Raw genomic sequence first — 17,535 nt, forward strand, 5'->3', positions numbered from 1 at the left:
TCAAGGACACAAAGCTTTCCTCTAACAAACTCATGACAGCGGTGAGGAGGCAATTAACTCAATGCTTTTCTTCCTGAAATCCCACCTTCGTTTAACTGATAGGACACAATGTTCAAGACTGAGTGAGCCAAACAACCAACAACCAGTCAGGGCAAGGCTGGGTAGATACAGTTGATTACCACAATGTCCTTTCATCTCTTGGACCTGCATTCGAATCCAGATCCAATTGATGAGAGCCCAGGCCAACTCACCAGAGTTTATAAACTGCGAGTGCTGCCCAGTGACTCTCACTGGAAATTATTTGCGTGAGAACGTCAGGTGAGAAGAGAATGGAGCTCACCTGAAATGGCCACTCTTCTCCCCATCCCTACAGTTGAATAGCCCTGATTTTATCCCAGCTGAAAGGGGAGGGGGAGGGAAGATATGTCTGGGAGTGGGATCATGTTGTAGTTGGTGGGAATAACAGATGATCTGGTCAATGTGTAGTGAAAGTTAAGAAAAAGGGAGTGAAAGGAGGGAGAGGGAGTGGGAATGGAAGCACAGGAAATGGAGTAGATTATGGCCAAGGGGCCTGTAGACTATGGCCAAGGGGCCTGTAGACTATGGCCAAGGGGCCTGTAGACTATGGCCAAGGGAAGAACCTGAGGAAAAGGGAGGAGATTCCAGAACCCTTGGTGCAGAAGTCATTTGAGGAGATACGACAGAACTGGAAAAACTGGGAGAAAGGGTTGGAGTCTTTCCAGGATGCCGGGTGGGAAGAAGCAATCATTTAGTCAGTTGTGGGGGTCTGTGGGCTTGTATTAGATGCCTGTAGAAAGACCGTTACGAGAAATGGAGAGAGCAAAGTCCACGAAGGGAAGGGAAGATTCAGAGATGGACAGTGTGGAGGTGAATGATAGAAATTGGAAATTAAATTCACCAAGTCAGATTGAAAGTAGGAAGAAGCTTTAACAAGGTCATCAGTATAACAGAGAAAGAGCAGAATGAGGGGACTTGAGTAAGATTGGAACAAACTTCAGTGGAAATAAAAATTGGGAGAGATGTAAAACAGGCTGCCGATTCGCTATCACCCACTTTACACTATGGGACAAAGTCAAGATCTACTCCAAGGGCTTCCAAATTCCACCACAGGCTAATAACACCTAAACCCTTAATATAAACCAATTTATGCCTTGGTTACAATAACAGAAGAGGGAATTTTGTACAAGGACATTAAGTGTCCATACTTATTGTCACATTGTGTAATTACAGGCCACATGTATTTGATATCTATTGATGAATTTTGTTAAAGTTACAATAAGGACTTTGGCTCCCAGGGGTGCTACTGATATGGAACACAGAATGCCCATTGGAAAATTACTACAGACTGTGAGAGGAAAGCAATAGTCTCACCGAGTAGGCATGGCCCATCAAACTACTACAGAATCTTTTGATCCAGTTCATAACAACGAGAGGAATGGATTATGACTAATTTGGACTTCAGCCCACTAACTCTGATGTAAAGACCTGGCTGCCAGGAACAGGCTGCTGAGATAATTCCTCTTGAATCGTCTCTAGGCGTGTAGAGTGATTGTCCAGTAAAAAGAAAGAATTTGCATTTATACTGCACCTTTCACGGCCTCAGGACATCCCAAAGCACTTTACAACCAATTAAGTACTTTTGAAGTGTAGTCACTGTTGTAATGTAGGAAACACAGCAGCCAATTTGCGCACAGCAAGATCCCACAAACAGCAGTGTGATAATGACCAGATCTTTTTTTTTTCTGGGGTTGTTTGAGGGATAAATATTGGCCAGGACACTGGGGAGAACTTCCCTGCTCTTCTTTGAACAGTGCCATGGGATCTTTTACAGCCACCTGAAAGAGTTTAACGTCTCATCCAAAAGTCAGCACCCCCAACAGTATAGCACTGAAGTAATTATTTCCCTTTAGTCTCTATGTTTGACCTCTGAACTACTGCCAATCAACAGTGTCCTTATGACATCACAAGGGCAAGGGGAAAATGGCTGCACGATACAGGCGGTGGAAAGTTGCAGGATCATAGTGCACAATGTGGGTTACTGAATGTGCATTTTACAGAACTATCATTTTCAACATAGAAACATAGAGCAGGAGTAGGCCATTCAGCCCTTCGAGCCTGCTCCGCCATTCAATATGATCATGGCTGATCCTCTATCTCAATACCAAATTCCCACTCTCTCCCCTTGATGCCTTTTGTTTCTAGAAATCTATCTAGCTCCTTCTTAAATATATTCAGTGACTTGGCCTCCACAGGTAGAGAAGGTTTACCACACTCTGAGTGAAGAAATTTCTCCTCATCTCAGTCCTACCCCATATCCTGAGACTGTGACCCCTCGTTCTGGACCCCCCCCCCCAGCCAGGGGAAAACCCTGAAGTACCATACACTCAGTGTATTATATACATCTAGGAGTGGATTACAAGGTAGTAACACATCAAGGAGATCATCATAAACAGGCCTTGATTGTAAATTGGTACAGGATGGCACCTTCAACAGTGCAGCACTCCCTTAGTACTGCACTAGGAGCATCAGCCTATATTTTCTGCTCAAGTCTGTGGAGTAGGGGACTTGAACCTACAACCTTCAGACTCCAGAGTGCTACCCACTGAGCCACACCTGACACTTAGAAAAGTGTCCAGTACCACTTTTAAACGAAGGCCCAACTGGGCGAACCTCACAACCACTTTTCCAGCCAGTGCCAAATGATAGCGATTGGGATAGAATCATGGAAAACTTATGGCACAGAAGGTGGCCATTCGGCCCATCGTGTCCGCGCCGGCTGAAAATGAGCCACCCAGCCTAATCCCACTTTCCAGCACTTGGTCCGTAGCCTTGTAGGTCATGGCACTTCAGGTGCACATCCAGGTGCTTTTTAAATGAGTTGAGGGTTTCTGCCTCTAAAGTCAAGGATCAGGACACTTGGCATTTTCCCCTCCTTAGAGTAGGAATGCTGAGGCCATCGCCGAATCCCCCACCATCAACATCCTGCGGGTCACCATTGACCAGAAACTTAACTGAACCAGCCCCCATAAATACTGTGGCTACAAGAGCAGGTCAGAGGCTGGGTATTCTGTGGCGAGTGACTCACCTCCTGACTCCCCAAAGCTTTTCCACCATCTACAAGGCACAAGTCAGGAGTGTGATGGAATACTCTCCTCTTGCCTTGATGAGTGCAGCTCCAACAACACTCATGAAGCTCGACACCATCCAGGACAAAGCAGCCCGCTTGATTGGCACCCCATCCGCCACCTTGAACATTCACTCCCTTCACCACCGGTGCACTGTGGCTGCAGTGTGTACCATCCACAGGATGCACTGCACCAACTCGCCAAGGCTTCTTCGACAGCACCTCCCAAACCCGCGACCTCTACCACCTAGAAGGACAAGAGCAGCAGGCACATGGGAACAACACCACCTGCACGTTCCCCTCCAAGTCACACACCATCCCGACTTGGAAATATATCGCCGTTCCTTCATCGTCGCTGGGTCAAAATCCTGGAACGCCCTTTCTAACAGCACTGTGGGAGAACCGTCACCACACGGACTGCAGCGGTTCAAGAAGGCGGCTCACCACCACCTTCTCAAAGGCAATAGGGGATGGGCAATAAATGCCGGCCTCGCCAGCGACGCCCACATCCCATGAATGAATTTTTAAAAATTGCAGAACTCTTCCCACCACCGAGCTGTAATTAGTTAGCTCAGCTCGGAGCGGGGATCGACCCTGGTGCCTTCCTCATCTGCATGGTTGAGTACATCACTGAGCTGTGCGTTTACAAAGTGAGCCAACCGGGGAGCTGGGCAATGTTTTTTTTCAACACAGATGGGGTGTGCGGCACTTTGGGCTACTGTGGAGTTAGGGGGGAGCACGCTGGCTCCTCTGGGCTCCACAGCAACTAATAAAAAATGTTTTCTTTTTAATTTTACCTTAGATTAGCAGCCGATGCTTCGGTCAGAGCAACTGCTGAAGAATCGGGCGAGGAGTAAGTTCCAGTTTCTGCAAGGGAGCCTAAAACAGGCGTTAGGCCCCTCGTTGACATATGCAAGAGGGCCTAATGCCTGTTTTAGGCGGCTGCTGGGGACGCCTGAAAAATGGCCCCATCCAATTTGGGGGGCCGGATGTTTTTTCAGGCACCCTTGGGCCGCAGGACGTTGCTCCCCAAAATTGAGACCCGTTGCACCAATTTTACGCCCATAAAACGGGCGCGACGCCGTCCACTTTCTATCCCTTACTGTTAAAACTCCAGGCTCAGCTGGCTGAGCCAGCTACCTACAGGCCCAGCTTCAATCCCAGGTCTGCTGATCTCAGTCGGAGCAGCAGTGGGCCTCGTGCTGCAGTGTTTCGGAAGGTGTAGGTGAGTTTCTGGTCCTCACTCACCAGTGACCCCTGCTGGAAAGTGTGTGAACGTCAGGCGAGGATCGGATCGCGGTAACCCTCCTGGCAGAATAACCTCTGTCCAGGCTCACACTTGATGAACGGCCAGTTGTCAAGGTACTGAGGCAGCACCTGTGGAACGGGACCCTGGCAAGGAGTCAACGGCTTGAGAAAAAGAGATGGTAGGGAAAATTGGCAAAGAAATCAACGGGGCGGGAAAGTTTAGGGAGATTGCCTTTTGTTTAACGCCATCTTCCAGTTTAATCTATATCTCTAACTGAGCCCCACAGCTTCAGACCTCCTGCTGCTAGGCCCCTCCATTGGTGTCACTGACAGGGAGGAGACCCACTTGTGCCAGAGCAGTTCCTTTGAAATAGGGCCTGTGACTTCAGACCAACGCCAAAAACGAAGCCACCCGACCCCCAGGAAAGCAGAGACATCCCCCACTTCCCTCGCCCCACCATTGGCGGCCGTGCCTTCAGCTGCCTAGGCCCTGAGCTCTGGAATTCCCTCCCTAAACCTCTCCGCCTCTCTCTCCTCCTTTAAGACCTTCCTGAAGAACCTGCCTCTTTGACCGAGCTTTTAGTCACCCGCCCTAATAGCTCCTTCCATGGCTCGTTGTGAGTTTCTGTCTCCTGTGAAGCAGCTTGGGACGTTTTACTGCGTTAAGAGCGCTATATAAGTGGAAGCTGTTGCTGTTGAGTAACTTTGGTGGGGTCAGGGAGCAGCCGAGCAGTGAGGAGAACCCGGCAGGTCTCACAGAAGTGAAACTTTGACATCGACATCTATTTTTGTGGTAGAATTTTTTGTTTTAACGGAGATAGCCTTATCGTTCCTTTATATGGCAAAAGAAGCAGAGGGGGAGAATTTGTTTTTAACGTTAGCGAGTTGTTACGATCTGGAATGCACTGCCTGAAAGGAAGCAGAACCAATGGTAACTTTCAATAGGGAAAATTTGCAGGGCTATGTGGAAAGAGCTGGGGATTGGGACAAATTGGATAGCCGTTTCGAAGAGCCAGCACAGGCACAATGGGCCAAATGGCCTCCTTCTGTGCTGTATCATTCTATGATTCTGTATATGGTGCAGTTAATAGGTGTTTAACGTTCCATTTACATTTTTCACCTAATGCAATGTTGTTACTATTACTCACTGGTTGTGCGTTTGAAAGTCTGTTACATTCATACCTACCACCCTGGCATTGGGAGCCACTGAGCCGAAACCAAGGGGCAGGGGGGTTTGGGTGAGCGTAAGTCAGTGCGAGACGATTTGCCAAGATACATCCTGCCAATGGCCAGGTGAGGAGCAGCTTTGCTGGAATGCTGGGAACAGCTCAACCACACATTGGCTCCTTGTGCCCAAGACAACAACAGCAACTTGCATTTATATAGCGCCTTTCACATAGTAAAACGTCCCAAGGCGCTTCACAGGAGCGTAATCAGACAAAATTTAACACCGAGCCACAGAAAGAGATATTAGGACAGGTGACCAAAAGCTTGGTCAAGGAGGTAGGTTTTAAGGAACGACTTAAAGGAGGAGAGAGAGGTGGAGAGACAGAGAGGCTTAGGGAGGGAATTCCAGAGTTTATATTTGCAACATGTTGGGATCTGATTCTGAATTCCAGTTCTGAATTTTACCAAGGGTTTTGCCGAACCTTAAAAAGTGACTGGGATTTTCTCCACCCAGCCCCTAAAAGGAATTTCACAACAGAGAATTGAACAGTAATTAGTAGCAGGCTAATTAATTAGAATCTGAGGCAGTGACAACAACAACAATCCTTAAACTGGAAATAATAACATTTTATTCATAACTCTATCCATGCACCAGGGTACTGCTGTGCAGGTATTCAATATATATAATAAATCAGAAGTCTTGAATAAAGCAGGCAGTTCCTGTAAGCCTTACACTTACTTCTTGTTACATTTTCCCAATACTGTTATAAAACACCATATCCTGTGACTGACTCACTGCCGGCAAAGCTTTGGAGATTTCTTAGTATATGTAAAAATGTCTTCTGGTCTAGCATGTGTTCATCGCATACCAGACATCACATTCCTGACATCACACACCAGGTGTCACGCACCAGGTGTCACACACCAGGTGTCACGCACCAAGCGTCAGACTCCAGGCGTCATACACCAGGTGTCACACACCAAGCGTCAGACTCCAGGTGTCACACACCAGGTGTCACACACCAAGCGTCAGACTCCAGGTGTCACACACCAGGTGTCACACACCAGGTGTCACATTCTAGGCTTCATACACCAGGTGTCACGCACCAAGCGTCAGACTCCAGGCATCACACACCAGGTGTCACACTTTAGGCATCACATACAAGGTGTCACACTCCAGATCTAAGCAACATTAGGCGTCACACACCAGGTGTCACACACCAGATGTCACATTCTAGGCATCACGCACCAGGTGTCACACTCAATGCGTAAGCAACATTAGGCGTCACACACCAGGTGTCACACACCAGGTGTCACACACCAGGTGTCACGCACCAAGCGTCAGACTCCAGGCGTCACACACCAGGTGTCACACACCAGGTGTCACATTCTAGGCATCACGCACCAGGTGTCACACTCCAGGTGTCACACCCCTGGTATCACACACCAGGTGTGATACTTCATTACAGATGCAAAACAGTCATTGAAAAAGAGTAAGAACAGCGTGCCATTGACATGGAGTCTGAAATTTACAAGTAGTTACGACTGCCTTGTGAATGACCCCAGCAGTTTCCGATCAGCTACAATTACCTGGATTTGACTATTTAGAGCAGTGGAATTAAAGGCACGGGCCAAGTTAGAGACAGAACATCACAACTGTCCTCTAGGTGCCACACAATGACTGAGCAATGCCACGGGAGATCTGCTAGTTTGTGCAAAATATAAATACGGTTTGCTCCATCCCGCACTTTCTCCCTAATTTTCTTCCCACCTTTCCTGAAGAGGCTGCTTATCGCTGGGATAGTTCCACGGCCATTCCATGATACCAGGCATCACAGTCAAGCCAGGTCCTGCCCTCACCTGACCTCCTCGTACTTGGACTGTCTATTAGAGGTATCTGGATAAGGATCAGAAGCGGGAAGCCTGTCAGATTTGTTCCCCTCCCCACCCTGGAGTCTACTGAGGCCAATTATGGTGCTTCTATCACCATGAGATCAACTAACTCAGCACAGACAAATGCCCCTGGGCGGGAGAGGGGAGTAGATAACTAGCATTCCCCCTCCTAATCACTGTGATGTCCTGCCAAAACGGTCAAACAGCCTGCTGATACTTACACTGGAAGATTGACCACTCCAATCGGTGAGACCCAAGAAAGCCACCTGCATCCGAGAGACTGCACCCCTGAGCACAAGGCTTTAGGAGAGGGGAGAAAAAATCTGGATAAAGAAAAATAGGAGCATTAAAATAGGTCAAAGTGGCTAAAACAAACAACTGAAGGAAAGACACAGACCAGACATGTACATCTGAGTGATGATTAATCAAATACTTTATCAGAGACATTGACTTAGCATTTCAGCCTTTGGTCTTAAAGACAGAGTCTCACCATTACTACCTTTTTTCATCTCAATGAACTCTGACTAACCGAAGCATCCTTTCTGTGTGTCTAATCCCACTGATTTCCCCCCCCACCCCCCCATGTTTTTGTTTAAATGATGAGTATTGAAGACGTCATCAGATGGAGCTGACTTGCAGGGGTCATGAACAAGGGGAGCTGAGTTGAAATGACAAGATTGATGGAAAACACTTGGGTTATGACTGTGCTTTTACTGATAATAATTCAGTTCCATCACAGCGTTACTCCCAGTCAGTAATGATGTCACAGCGGCTCACTGTTTAAACAAAAATATTCACCGTAACGACAGAAATAAACAGAGCAAACGGGTGTTAAAGTCAGACATTGGAACATAGGAACAGGAGGAGGCCATTCAGCCCCTCGAGCCTGTTCCACCATTCAATTAGATCATGGCTGATCTGTATCTTAACTCCATCTACCCGTCTTTGTTCTGTAACCCTTAATACCTAACAAAAATCTATCAATCTCAGTTTTCACATTTTCAATTGACCCCCAGCCTCAACAGCGAGTTCCAGGTTTCCACTCCCCTTTGTGTGAAGGAAGTGATAAAGGTCTCAGGGTTTGAATCGTAAAATGGAGTCTGGGTGAATGGGTGACACTGCAGGCTGGTGAGAAGCAAGTTTCTCTCTACCAATCCTATGTCCTGCTTTCCTGAAGGAGCAGACTCTTCGCTGGGCGCAATCTGATCAGTACCAGCAGCTCTTCATTACCTCATCCAACTCATCGCGTGCTAAACCATGACCATGAGTGTCAGCTGTCTTAAGAATATAAGAAGATAAGAAATAGGAGCAGGAGTAGGCCATACAGCCCCTCGAGCCTGCTCCACCATTCAATAAAATCATGGCTGATCTTCTACCTCAACTCCACTTCCCCCCCATCCCCAAATCCCTCGATTCACTTCGTGTGCAAAAATCTAACAATCTCAATTTTGAATATACTCAACGACTGAGCATCCACAGCCCTCTGGGGTAGAGAATTCCAAAGATTCACAACTCTCTGAGTAAAGAAATTTTTCCTCATCTTGGTCCTAAATGGCTGACCCCTTATCCTGAGACTATGATGCCTAGTTCTAGACTCTCCAGCCAGGGGAAACAGCCTCTCAGCATCCAATCTGTCAAGCCCTCTCAGAGTCTTATATATGAGATCACCTCTCATTCTTCCAAACTCCAGAGAATATTGGCCCATTTTACTCAATCACAGCCGAGCCCATTTGTGTCTTCATCCCAACACGCGCTCCCGAGTACAGGTCACTGGCTCGTTTTCTCACATTCCGACCCAGAGGCTTTAAAGCTAACAGCGGTGTCCCTGTTGCTGCCTCAGTTGAAATCAGTTAACTCGGCACAAGCCAAGGAGTGTATCATAACTTGCACCAAGTGAGGAGTGCAAGTCAGGAGTGTGATGGAATACTCTCCACTTGCCTGGATGAGTGCAGCTCCAACAACACTCAAGAAGCTCGACACCATCCAGGACAAAGCAGCCCGCTTGATTGGCGCCCCATCCACCACCCTAAACATTCACTCCCTTCACCACCGGTGCACTGTGGCTGCAGTGTGTACCATCCACAGGATGCACTGCAGCAACTCGTCAAGGCTTCTTCGACAGCATTTCCCAAACCCATGACCTCTACCACCTAGAAGGACAAGGGCAGCAGGCACATGGGAACAACACCACCTGTACATTCCCCACCAAGTCACACACCATCCCGACTTGGAAATATATTGCCGTTCCTTCATCGTCGCTGGGTCAAAAACCTGGAACTCCCTACCTCACAGCACAGTGGGAGAACCTTCACCACACGGACTGCAGCAGCTCAAGAAGACGGCTCATCATCACCTTCCCAAGGGCAATTAGGGATGGGCAATAAATGCCGGCCTCGCCAGCGACGCCCATATCCCATGAATGAATAAAAAACAAGTCCCGTTCATCCCTCACCCTCTGTGCTTGATGACCTACATTGGCTCCCGGTCTGTCAATGCCTCGATTTTAAAACTCTCATCCTTGTTTTCAAATCCCTCCATGTCCTTGTCCCTCCCTATCTCTGTAACCTCCTCCAGCCCTACTACACTCCCGAGAGCTCTGCATTCCTCCAATTCTGGCCTCTTGTGAATCGCCGATTTCCTTTGCCCCACCATCGGTGGCCGTGCCTTCAGCTGTGGAGGCCCCAAGCTCTGGAATTCCCACTCTCCACCTCTCCACCTCTCTCTCCTCCTTTAAGACGCTCCTTAAAACCTACCTCTTTGACCCAGCTTTTGGTCACCTGTCCTAATATCTCCTTATGTAGCTCGGTGTCAAATTTTGTTTGATTACGCTCCTGTGAAGCACCTTGGGACGTTTTTACTACGTTAAAGGCACTATATGAATGCAAGTTTTTGTTGTTTTTTTTAATTAATAAGAGAGCTTCCAGTTCTGTGTGGCTCAGGAACATACCAGACAGTGTATTTACCCACCAAACAACGGGGAACCAGATGTTAGCTCAATTCTCCCACATTGCCAAGCTCAGCTACACTACCCTGTAGTCATCTACAGACGCTGAAAGACGCCCTAGTAAGAACGGGATATGACGCTCGACTCATCGATCGACAGTTCCGACGGGCCACAGCAAAAAATCGCATAGACCTCCTCAGGAGACCAACACGGGACGCAACCAACAGAGTACCCTTTGTCGTCCAGTACTTCCCCGGAGCGGAGAAACTACGCCATGTTCTCCGCAGCCTTCAACATGTCATCAATGAGGACAAACACCTCGCTATGGCCATCCCCACACCTCCACTACTCGCCTTTAAACAGCCACCCAACCTCAAACAGACCATCGTTCGCAGCAAATTACCTAGCTTTCAAGAGAACAGCGTCCACGACACCACACAACCCTGCCATGGTAACCTCTGCAAGACATGCCAGATCATCGACACAGATACCACCATCACACGAGAGGACACCACCCACCAGGTACATGGCTCATACTCCTGTGACTCGGCCAACGTTGTCTACCTCATACGTTGCAGGAAAGGATGCCCCAGAGCATGGTACATTGGCGAGACCATGCAGACGCTGCGACAACGGATGAACGGACACCGCGCAACAATCGCCAAACAGGAGGGTTCCCTCCCAGTCGGGGAACACTTCAGCAGTCATGGACATTCATCCACCGACCTTCGGGTAAGCGTACTCCAAGGCGGCCTTCGAGACACACGACAACGCAAAATCGTCGAGCAGAAATTGATAGCCAAGTTCCGCACCCATGAGGACGGCCTCAACCGGGATCTTGGGTTCATGTCACGCTACACGTTACCCCACCAGTGAACAAATGTTATCTGTTTTTAATATAATGGGTCATTTGCTGGCTTTCTCTGCCTTCCGGATGTTTCTGCCTCTCTCTGTTTTTTTTTCCTGTTTGTTTTTTTGTTGAATGTGTATTCGGGGGTTCTGCAGGTGACACCTCTCTGTCTGAACACGGTGATTGCCTTGGCAACGGGCAGTTGCAGGGGCAGTCTGTAAACACCATGTATTGTTCTGTGATGTATAAATGCGTAGACTTCAAGGAGCTCCTGAACATTTACCTGACGAAGGAGGAAGCCTCCGAAAGCTTGTGAATTTAAAATAAAATTGCTGGACTATAACTTGGTGTTGTAAAATTGTTTACAACTACCCTGTAGAACACTGAAGTCAGGCTTCTCCCAATGAGTGGGTGGGGAGAGGGGGGTAAGGGAAAATACAGGGAGTTCTCTCTGAGTCACTCATAGATACCTCCTGGCACCCAGTCCAGAGTGCAATTAGTTTTGGATATCGATCAGGAAAGACATATTGGCCTTGAAGACGGTACTGCACAGATTCACCAGAATAATACTAGGGCTTAACGGCTTAAACTAAATTATGAGGACAGGTTGCAGAATCTTGGTTGTATTCCCGTGAATTTAGATAAGGGGTGATCTAATCGAGGTGTTTAAAATGATAAGGTAATTCGATAGGTTAGATACAGAGAAACTATTTCCCCTGGTGGGGGAATCCAGGACAAGAGGGCAAAATCTTAATTGGAGCTAGGCCATTCAGGAGTGAAATCAGGAAGCAGTTTTTCACACAAAAGGTAGTGGAAACCTGGAACTCTCTCCCTCAAAAGGCTGGGGATGTTGGGTCAATTGACATTTTCAAGATTGAGATCGCTAGGTTTTGTTAGGGAAGGGTATCAAGGGATATGGAGCAAAGGCGGGTAAATGAAGTTGAGGTACAGATCAGCCTTGACCTAATTCTTCTTATTACTTATGAAGGTCGATTTTGCCATACTCTTGTTTCCCAGTGCCGTGTCTCACTCGGCAAAACCCAGATCAGGGAATCGAGCACAGAGATCAGCACATCTAATAGGTTTGAGGGGCTGAATGGCCCACTCCCGTTCCTATGTTCAAAGTAATTCATTCTATGTGAAGCGCTTCGAGATATTTCTGAGCGACATAATCAGACACTTATAAGTACAATTTTTCTTTCTATCGGTCCTCAACTCTCCTAACGCTCTTTATAGTTATCCTTAACTGACTTTTGTAGGACTCCCAGCCCTCACTGCTGTTTGTTGCCCTGTATCTTTTAAAATAAATGTTTATACCCAGAAGGAATTTAAGACTCAAAGGCTGAAACTCCTCGACACTGTCCCATTGAAAACCAAGGGAGCATTTTGCGCCAAAGCAAATACTAAAATATTTAGGACGTCTATTCCTAGGATGCTGTATATGAAGGCATGTGTTGTTCCATACATTTCTCTAATTCTTCTTCTGACTTATGAAGGTTGATTTTGCAAGACCCTTGTTTCCCAATGCCGTGTCTCACCCGGCAAAGACCCAGATCAGGGAATTGAGCACAGATCAGCACATCCGATCTGAAGTATTCTCAGTTTTATGCCCACCAATTTTAATAATCAGAAAATCAGGAGTGCTATGAGTTGGACATCTCCAATTTGCCCTCCCGTTCAGCAAGATTCAGTGCAGCAGACCCTTGAAAAATTTTGCCCATTGGTCTTTCCTTTAAGACGACACATCTTGCTAAGTGGTAATAAAGTTCTTTCCAAAAATAAAACTCTAGGTTTAACGCCAGGTTTTTCAGTTACTAAGTGTCAGTCCCACAGCAATGCGTGTTTTTGCATAAGAATTCCCTTGTGGCATCTGAAAAGGACCACTCATTTCATAAAGAAAAATAGGCATCGTGTGCATTTACAGAGCAAAATAGACTGCAAATAGATAAGATTACTGGAATATAACACGGGCAGTAAACTAAACATGAAAAAGAAAAGCAATCTGAGTGACTTTCTGTTCATTATCTATAATATATTAAAAGTTTTGAGTCTTCCTGTTTGTGTCATAATTACTTCCAGTGTTACGCTTTGTCTATCACGCCTGGTTGTCACAGTTGGGTGTCACACCTGTGTTAGTTTTAAGCTAGAAGATTTGTATGCTTACCATAATACTAACCTTTCAGTGATCCCAAAGGTTGGTATACTGCGCACATATTAGTTTCCCTCCCCGATCCCAGCCTACAGCCCCGGTCAGATTCCTTCGCCCTCCCCTCTGGCGATCCGTCACATCCTGCCAGCATGTGGCCTTGCCTGGATCGTTGCCCCCGCCAGCGACATGCAGCTCCTGCCAGCCTGCCACCCTGGCCGGAATCCTCCCCTGACCCCTGACCTGGCGCTCACCTGCAGAAGTTACCATGAAGGAGAAAGAGAGGTGAGACTGAAAGAAACAGAAGAGGTAAAGTGAGAGAAAGAAACAGAAGAGAGAGAGAGAGAGAATCAGCAACACAAAGACAACAGAGACAAGTAGGAGGAAAAATCTGACTCACCGTGAGGCGGTGCCGTGGGAAATTCTCTGTTATTAATAAAAATTTGTGGCTTCAATAATGTGAGAGGCGAAACCCCTTATTGGCACAGCACAATCAGATAATTTCTTCATCCAACTTTCTCCTCTCCTGTAGCTGGTGACTCATTCTATGGTACTGTTCCACAGGCACGAATAGCCCTCTGGTACATGTTTATCCCATGGAAGAGTAGGAATAGACTGGATGTTAGATGGTTCTTCTTTTCCCAGAGAGTAGTGAGCCTCTGGTGTGGTGGGTGCTGACTCTCTGCCTTCAAGAGGGAGCTGGACCTGTTCCTGACTGGGGCAGAGATCACATCATATCGAAGGTAAGTATCTTTATAGATAACACTTAGTCCATGTGATCTCTTGGACTGGTTTCAATCAGCTGAGGGGGTCGGAGAGGAATTTTCCTATGTTTTCCTCTCCCAGGAGATTACATGGGGAGCGGCAATGGGAAGGGGTGGGAAGTGTTTAGTCACAATGCTCCAGCCATCATGGTGTGTTGGGCAGGCTTGATGGAGCAACTAGTCTTTTCCTGCACATCAGTTTCATATGTTTGGATTGTCCACATAGTCATTCTCCAGTATGACCCTACCTAGGGAATAACAGGGGGATATTTGAGATTGCATTGCAGCCGCGCATTGTTTAAAGTTGTTGTTTATAAAGTTGACACATATGCATTCCAGCAGGAATCAACGAATAATGTGAGCACTGCCTGATTTTTCCACCCAGAGAAGTCCATTACAGCAGGCCAACCACTTACCCAGCTGGGATCAGTGAGCAAAGCAAAGGCCAGGGATCGATCCTGGGCCCTTCCTGGCCTGTATGTTTCAGTATCACACCATATGGTGCACTTCCATTAAGCCATTGATGGAGCCCAAAAAGAAAATGGAAAGAAAACACCAATTGGAAAAGTAGAGGATATATAACCACAAACAAATCAGTTCGCAAGTGTGACCCTGAGATTCTGGTTGCTTGCCATTTTAATTCTCCATCCCACGACCATTCTGTCCTCTGACACCTATGCCATTCCAATGAAGCTCGACGGAAGCTCGAAGAACAGCACCTCATCTTCGATTAGGCACTTTACAGCATTTGGGGCTCAACAACATTAGATCATAAGAACATAAGAACTAGGAGCAGGAGTGGGCCTTGTTTTTTATTCATTCATGGGATGTGGGCGTCGCTGGCGAGGCCGGCATTTATTGCCCGTCCCTAATTGCCCTTGAGAAGGTGGTGGTGAGCCGCCTTCTTGAACCGCTGCAGTCCGTGTGGTGAAGGTTCTCCCACAGTGCTGTTAGGTAGGGAGTTCCAGGATTTTGACCCAGCGACGATGAAGGAACGGCCGATATATTTCCAAGTCGGGATGGTGTGTGACTTGGAAATTTATCGCAGGTGGTGTTGTTCCCATGTGCCTGCTGCCCTTGACCTTCTAGGTGGTAGAGGTCGCGGGTTGGGAGGTGCTGCCGATGAAGCCTTGGCAAGTTGCTGCAGTGCATTCTGTGGTTGGTACACACTGCAGCCACGTTGCACCGGTGGTGAAGGGAGTGAATGTTTAGGGTGGTGGATGGGGTGCCAATCAAGCGGGCTGCTTTGTCCTGGATGGTGTTGAGCTTCTTGAGTGTTGTTGGAGCTGCACTCATCCAGGCAAGTGGAGAGTATTCCATCACTCTCCTGACTTGTGCCTTGTAGATGGTGGAAAGGCTTTGGGGAGTCAGGAGGTGAGTCACTCGCCGCAGAATACACAGCCTCTGACCTGCTCTTGTAGCCACAGTATTAATATGGTTGGTCCAGTTAAGTTTCTGGTCAATAGTGACCCCCAGGATGATGGGGGATTCAGTGATGGTAATACCATTGAATGTCAAGGGGAAGTGGTTATACTCTCTCTTGTTGGAGATGGTCATTGCCTAGCACTTGTCTGGCGCGAATGTTACTTGCCACTTATCAGCCCAAGCCTGGATGTCGTCTTGCTGCATGCGGGCACGGACTGCTTCATTATCTGAGGGGTTGCGAATGGAACTGAACACAGAGCAATCATCAGCGAACATCCCCATTTCTGACCTTATGATAGAGCGAAGGTCATTGATGAAGCAGCTGAAGATGATTGGGCCTCAGACACTGCCCTGAGGAACTCATGCAGCAATGTCCTGGAGCTGAGATGATGGCCTCCAACAACCACCACCATCTTCCTTTGTGCTAGGTATGGCTCCAGCCACTGGAGAGTTTTCCCCCTGATTCCCATTGACTTCAATTTTACTAGGGCTCTTTGGTGCCACACTCGGTCAAATGCTGCCTTGATGTCAAGGACGGTCACTCTCACCTCACCTCTGGAATTCAGCTCTTTTGTCCATGTTTGGACCAAGGCTGTAATGAGGTCTGGAGCCGAGTGGTCCTGGCAGAACCCAAACTGAGCATCGGTGAGCAGGTTATTGGTGAGTAAGTGCCGCTTGATAGCACTGTCGACGACACCTTCCATCACTTTGCTGATGATTGAGAGTAGACTGATGGGGCGGTAATTGGCCGGATCGGATACGGCCCCTCGAGCCTGCTCCGCCATTCCATAAGATCATGGCTGATCTTCGACGTCAATTCCACTTTCCCGCCCGATCTCCATAACCCTTGATTCCCCTGGATTGCAAAAATCTCTCTATCTCAGCCTTGAATATATTCAATGACTCAGCATCCACAGCCCTCTGGGGTAGGAAATTCCAAAGATTCACAACCCTCTGAGTGAAGAAATTCCTCCTCATCTCAGTCTTAAGTGGCCGGCCCCTTATTCTGAGACTATGCCCCCTAGTTCTAGACTCTCCAGTGAGAGGAAACAACCTCTTAGCATCTACCCTGTCAAGCCCTCTCAGAATCTTATATGTTTCAATGAGATCACCTCTCATTCTTCTAAACTCCAGGTAGTATAGGCCCATTCTACTCAATCTCTCCTCGTAGGACAACCCTCTGATCCCAGGAATCAATCTAGTGAACCTTCGTTGCACCGCCTCTACAGCAAGTATATCCTTCCTTACATAAGGAGACCAAAACTGTGCACAGTACTCCAGGTGAGGTCTCACCAAAGCCCTGTACAACTGTAGTAAGACCTCCTTATTCTTGTACTCCAACCCCCTTGCAATAAAGGCCAACATGCTATTTGCCTTCCTAATTGCTTGCTGTAACTGCATGCTTATTTTTTGTGTTTCTTGTATGAGGACACCCAAATCTCTATGAACACCAACATTTAATAGTTTCTCACCATTTAAAAAAAAATTCTGTTTTTCTATTCTTCCTACCAATGTGAATAACCTCACATTTCCCCACATTATACTCCATCTGCCATCTTCTGTCATAATCACTGCTCTCATTTTTTTGGACAGCGGGTGCTGGTAATGGTTCTGCTGTAACCATTTACATCTCCTCTTGACCCATCTTTTGTTTACTTACTTGTCCCATTATCATCCCCTTTCGCCTTGAATCCCTTTTGTCATTTAATCACTTCTACCCTCCACCCTAGCACATAACTTCCCCTTTGTTCTTTCCTCCACCCCCTCCCCTCTTTTCCCCAGCTCTGTACTTGCTTATAAACTGTTAAATCTTTAACTTCTTCCAGTTCTGATGGAAGGTCGTCGACCTCAAATGTTAACTCTGTTCCTCTCTCCACAGATGCTACCTGACCCGCTGAGTGTTTTCCAGCATTTTCTGTTTTTATTTCAGCATCCACAGTATTTTGCTATTGT

General features: G+C 47.3%; 1 long non-coding RNA gene across 2 annotated transcripts in view; it reads right to left on the minus strand.

Moving 5' to 3' along the window:
- The window catches only part of LOC137301726 (uncharacterized), a 45,794-nt gene that overhangs the window by 9,708 nt on the left and 18,551 nt on the right, over positions 1-17,535 (minus strand). For both annotated transcript variants that reach the window (XR_010958343.1, XR_010958342.1), the window contains exon 2: positions 7,675-7,776. This is a non-coding gene — a long non-coding RNA (uncharacterized lncRNA). The remainder of the gene's footprint in view (positions 1-7,674; positions 7,777-17,535) is intronic.

This window comes from Heptranchias perlo, chromosome 34, assembly GCF_035084215.1.
Source record: "Heptranchias perlo isolate sHepPer1 chromosome 34, sHepPer1.hap1, whole genome shotgun sequence".
Lineage (NCBI taxonomy): Eukaryota > Metazoa > Chordata > Chondrichthyes > Hexanchiformes > Hexanchidae > Heptranchias > Heptranchias perlo.